The sequence below is a fragment of the Carlito syrichta genome, unplaced genomic scaffold (genome assembly GCF_000164805.1).
Source record: "Carlito syrichta isolate Samal-C Ts95f unplaced genomic scaffold, Tarsius_syrichta-2.0.1 Scaffold314105, whole genome shotgun sequence".
Lineage (NCBI taxonomy): Eukaryota > Metazoa > Chordata > Mammalia > Primates > Tarsiidae > Carlito > Carlito syrichta.
In genome coordinates this window covers 293,485-299,484 of record NW_007258201.1, presented here as the reverse complement: position 1 = coordinate 299,484, position 6,000 = coordinate 293,485, and positions in this window count along the sequence as shown.

Below are 6,000 nucleotides of genomic sequence, written 5' to 3'. Positions count from 1 at the left end.
CCCTGTGCTCGGAGGGGTCTTAACGTCCCTTGGCAAGCCCGCGGCCGCTTTGCCCTGCCTGCCTCCCCCGGGACCGCCTCTTCCTGGAAGTCGGGCAAGTCCGCAAAACTTCCCCTGCCCTGGGCCCCTCATCTGTCTGCGCACGACGGTGGCGACATGGCAGGACACCGGCGGCTCCTCCCGCTCCCCCTGGGATCTGTTCCAGGCAACTTGCGCAGGGTAACTCCTTCAGGCCCCACCACCTGGAGAGGGAGGTGCTCTTTTTATCCTGATTTTACGGACGAGGAGAGGGCGGCGGGTGGGCGAAATGGCTTGCCGGGAGGGGCGTGGGCTTAGCCTGCGCGGAAACCGAGACCCCAGGCCGGGACTCAGAGGGACCGCCAGGGGTTGCCAGCCCCAGCTCACCCCACCAGAGCTTCCGTTATCTCAGACAAGGCCTGCTAGGAAATCCTTGCACGCACACATCCTCCCACGGGTCAACTTTATGATTCTGGATACCTCGTGTCATAAAACGGATATTCACTCGCTCGCTCGCTCCCCGTCTCCAGCTCCCAGATCAGCCATTGCGTCCCAAAGCAAGCCATGTCTGTGATGAGACCTTAAAAGCCACCTCAGCGTGGTATTAGCCACCCTTCGTCTTGTTGGACACTCTGAGCACAACCAGCTCTTGCCCTCTCTGCTCTGGGTCCCCTGCCGTCCATGAGTCCCTTCCCTCCCCTACCGCCTGGCTTTCCCCGGCCCCCCAGGTTCTCGAAAGTGGGTTGCCCAGGGTTGGCCCGTCATGCTCACCTTCCTGTCTTGGTGTCCCGGGACTGCCTAACAAATGGCCACACACGGGGAGACTTAAAACCACAGAAACTGATGTCCTCACGGCTCCGGTGGCTAGACACCGAAGTCACGGCGTTGGCAGGGGACCCTGCTGCAGAATCTCTGCCTCTTCTTCGCTTCCGCTGGTTGCCGGCAGTCCTTGGCCTTCCCCCGCTGGCACCTGCCTGACTTCAGTCTCTGGCCCTTTGCCACGTCTCCTGGCGGCCCAGTTTCCCCCGTCTTTAAGATGACCAGTCATTGGACCTAGAGCCTGCCCCAACACAATGTGACCTTTATTTTATCTAGATTGCTCTGCAAACAACCCTATTTCCAAATAAGGTCACACTCGCAGATTCCAGGTGGACATGAATTTTTAAGAAATGCTATTTAGTCCAGTACAATACTCAAAAGTTACTGTTAATGAAAACATATCGCCTAAACCGAGGACGCAAAGAGGTATAAGTCACAGTCCCAGGCTCAAAGAAACCCTGGTTCCAGAGGTGCAACCTGCACTGAGCATATAAGCAAAACAGGAGACACCAAGAGCCAACTGGCTGGGCCAAGTGACAACCCGTGGGCCAATGGCAGCTGTACTCAAGGAATTCAGCCAAGAGGGCGTAGTCCCCGAGGATACCACTGGAGGCCTCCTGAGGCAAGGGCGACTCAAGAACATCCTCAGTGGAAAAGTAGGAGAAGCAACTGCAAATAAGGAGGGCTTACCCAAAGCACGGCTCCCAGGGGGAGCTTGTGCCTGGCAGGATCTTTCTTCTGAAGTTTCCTGCAGAAACGAAAGACTGAAGAAGTGTAAATACCCACCATACTCAGTATTCCATATGTCGTAATGTCATAGCATGCTTGAAAGTGCTCTCCGGTAGTTTCATCTGATCTTTACGACAATCCTGGGAGTCGTCAGAGAAGGGGACATTCTATCTTATAAGCAAGGATCTAAGACTCAAAGGGGTCAAGTAACTGCCCAGGTCAAACATCAAATCATTGGTAGAGTTGGTATGAATCACTGGTCTGGATATTCCTAGTTCAGGAATTTCCCTGCTACGTGATGTTGCCTCCTGCGTCAGTCTTCCGACAAAGACACTGGAAGCAAAGAGCAATCTTGCAAGAAATGGAAAGTCTCCCTAAAAGCTAGGTGGACCCCGGACTAGAATTGTGATAAGCCCTCTCCAGACATCTGAACTGGTTTCACTGAACCGTCTGAGGATTTTCAAGTGTATTGAGGAATCTCCTTTTGAGTGAATTTCAGAGACTTAATAGGACTTAAGCCTCCGCAGAACTTAGCTGATCGCCTTCAGAAAACAGTGTGGTTGAATGAAGCTTTGGAGGCAGTCAGAGACATTGTTAAGAAGTTGAGGGGAAGTTTGGTGAAAAAAGATAAGAAATTGCATCACAGCATGGCATGCCAGCAGAAACTGATCATCAAAGCTCAGTGTCTGATCTCAACAGTGTGCAGTTAGGCACAGACAACCAGATCTTGGGTGTTTTGAAGATGTGTTGATAAAAATCTGCAACTTGGAAGAGCAGCGGGAAGCAAGCAGGACGTCTAGCCGGGCCTGAGGATTTGATGCGTTTCTCCAGATTTTCCTTTGCTCAGCAAGCAGGTAACTTGCTTCATCCTTGGCTGGCTGTCATTAAAGATATATGTAAGCTTGAAACACTTTTGAGTCTAGTGTGATTCACTGAGTTCTTGCTTGTGCAAAGTGCTAACACGGGTTGCGATGGGAGAATACAAAAATATAAGAGAGAGTTCCTGACCATAAGAAAATCCCACCTAATTTAGGACACATGAGACATAGAGAATAAAAATTATATAAGTGTGGTTGCAATGGAATTTGTAAACAATTTTTTATCACACTCTCTGTTCAGAGGCAACTTCTGGACACCAGGCCCTCCCTGGCTACCCCACCTCCATATCACCTTCTGGTCTATTTCATGCTCTGTGGTCTTTCTGACATTTTTCACTCTCTGAAGTTAAATTGTTTGCTTGTTTACTCTGTTCCTAGACTTAATATTCATGAGGACATGAACTTTGTTTTATTTCTCTGCTGTATTCCTAGCACCTAAAACAACGTTGGGCACCTGTGAAGTGCTCATTAAATATTTGTGAAATGAATAAAATACATATTAATCAACTGAAAATGAACTAAGATAACGTGAATTGATTTAATTTTTCTGACTGGGCACGGTGGCTCCCACCTGTAATCCCAGCACTTTGGGAGGTGGAGCTAGAGGATTTCTGAGCCCAGGAGTTTGAGACCAGCTTGGGCAACTTGGCGAGACCTCATTTCTACAGTACATAAAAAAATTAGCCAGGCATGCTAGCGCACACCTCTAGTTCCAGCTACTTGGAAGGCTGAGGCAGAAGGATCACCTGAGCCCAGCAGGTTGAGTCTGTGGCAGCCATGAGCATGCCACTGCACTTCAGCCTGGGCAACAGAGTGAGACTCCAACTGAAAAAAAAAATTTTTTTCCCCTATATTTGCCTGATAAGACTCACCTAGGTACTTGTCAAAAAAAAAAAAAATTTGCTGGAGATTCTGATTCAGCGAGCCTGGAGTGGGTGTCAGGAATCTATATTTTCAAGAAGCATCCCAGGTGATTCTTTCATCTGATTTTATTTTTGAGTTGAAGTCTCACTCTGTCGTCCATGCTGGAGTGCAGTAGCACGCTCACGGCCACCTCAGTGTCGACCTGCTGGGCTCAGGTGATCCTTCCACCTCAGCCTTCCAAAGAGCCGGAACTACGGGCGTGCGCTGCCGCGTCTGGCTAATTATTGTATTTAATTGTGGAGACGAGGTCTCATCAAGTTGCCTGGGCTGGTCTCGAACCCATGGGTTCAGGCAATCCACTCGCCTTGGTCTCCCAAAGTGCTGGAATAACAGACTGAGCTACTGTGCCCAGCCAGGGATTCTTTTAATCGAACAGTTTGAAAAACATAGAATTAATGCAGCGATTAAGGGTGGATGGGAAACAAAAGTGCAGTGGCTGCTCATTGGAGTCATCTAGAAGAGATTTAAAAAGTACTGACACCCAGACCCCACTCCAGACTTATGAAATTAGAGTCTCTGGGGGTGGGGCCCAGACTTGGGCAGGAGATTCTACTGTATAGCCAAGGCTGAAAACCTCATAAGCTCTGCAGAAAGATTTAACAAGTACTCTGAATATATTGCTACATTGTGTTCCAGTGGCTTCCAGCTTATGTCTTGCAGCTGGGATCCTTGATCTGGAAGGACAAGCGCAGAGACTTTTAACCCAGTTTGAGGCAAACCACGAAAGCTTCTTGTTATTATGGGAAAAAAGTTATTTAAAGCAATAACTAAATGTAATCTCTTGTGCTTTATGGCTGGAGAAGACACGCACAAGGATATTTAATGGTGAGAAAGCTGAGATCCCCTGGGCATTGCCTAGATGGGCAGGGGTGAGACCAAAAGAGCCAACATGCTTTGCTTAACGTAAAATGGGGGGAAGTAGGGGAATTCTGAGTTTCTCCCACAGGCCCAGAGAAAGGTGATGGGTGTCCCGGAAAGAGAAAGAAGTAGAAGACGTGAAGAGGATAGAAGTCGTTTTCAATCTGGCTGCATATTTTAGTCCACTGGTCTTTTAGTCAGTTTTGTGTTGGCATAACAGAATACCTGAGGTTTGGTAACTGAATCAACCACGGACGTTTACTCGGCTCATGGTTCTGGAAGTTCTCATCCCATGGCGGAAGGGAGGAGGGCGAGAGAGCTCCAGAGCAAGAGAGGAGAGGGCCAAACTCATCCTCTTGTTAGGCTCTCACTCCTGCAAGAATGACAGTGATCCATTCGTGAGCGCCGTCAAGCCTGTCGCCTCTTGAACGTTCCCCCTCTCAACCCTGTGGCCCTGGGGATTAAGTTGCTAACACACGAACTTTGGGGATACGTTCAAACCATAGTATCTGGGGAGCTGAAGAAAACGGGTGCTCAGGCTCATTCTCAAAGGTGGTGTTGTGATGGGTATGGGGTATAGCATGTGTGTGTGTGACAGAGAGACAGAGACAGAGAGTAATGTTGCTAATCAGAGGTTTGGAGAGAAAGAGGAGAGCCCGGGCAGCATAAATCCTCATAGCCACAGCTGTCATCCACCGAGTAACCCCAGTGTGCCAGCCGCTGGGACGCCTGCTCTGCACAGATGACCTCCTTTGTTCCCAGCAGAAGTCTTAGGAGGGAGGCACACTGGTGGCCCCATGTACAGACATGGAATGAGCCTGGGGAGGGTCCCGAGGCTCCAGGCTAGGGTGGTGGAGCTGGGAGGTCGGCCTGAACTCATCCCTCCGTCCTCGTGCTTCTGCAGCCAAGGGTCGGTCTGAAGAGAACATGGACGCGGAGAAACTCCCCGCAGTCGAGGTCGTGTACAGCCACTTTTAGGTCGTTGGCTGCATGGTTCTAGGGCCCATTTCTCTTCAGCAGACAGCCTTCAGGGAAGCCGGCTACACGCCGGCTGGGGCGGAAGGTGCTGTGGGGAGAGGGCCGGGTGGGCTGAGGTTCGCCCGAAGGAGGCGGATGTGGGAGGCGGTGCCAGCACTGACGACTGAGAACAGCGCCCAGGGACCCAGCTGACCAGCAGGCCGAGGGTTCCATAGCAAAGCAACCATTGTGGGAGAATGTCTCTCCTCTTGGAACAGCAGAGAAATTGGAAAGTAGAGAAAGCGGAGGGACTGGAAGTGGGTGCTGGCAGATTTTCACTGAGTATAGACTGGGGGGCTCAAGCCATGCTGCAGGGCCACCAGAGGCAAAGAAGGTCTGCATCGTACAAGGCCAGGGGCTCTCTGGGTTTGCATCGCTATGTGCAAAGTCAATTGTGGCACAGAGCTGGGCTCTTCCAAATTTGACTATTTTCTTTATCCTGGATATCCTTTTGTTTTTCCTCCTTAAACCTCTTCATTTCCATTACCAGCAGTTTTGGGGGGCCATTTTTACACAAAGAAACATGGTTTTGATTTTACTGTATTCAGTCATTTCAACAAACTTGCTGTGTCGGCAATAAGGAAGAGAACAACACAAAAACTGTGCTGAGATAAAGATGTGGGGTGACTGGGGAGTCTTACCCACCAGCTAGGCAGCTCTCCTCGCCACTTCCTTGCCTCCAGCTGTGAAGGATAATAACTTCTTATCTCAGCCAAACTGCCGTACCTCATGAAACTTCAGGGTGTCTTATGAACAG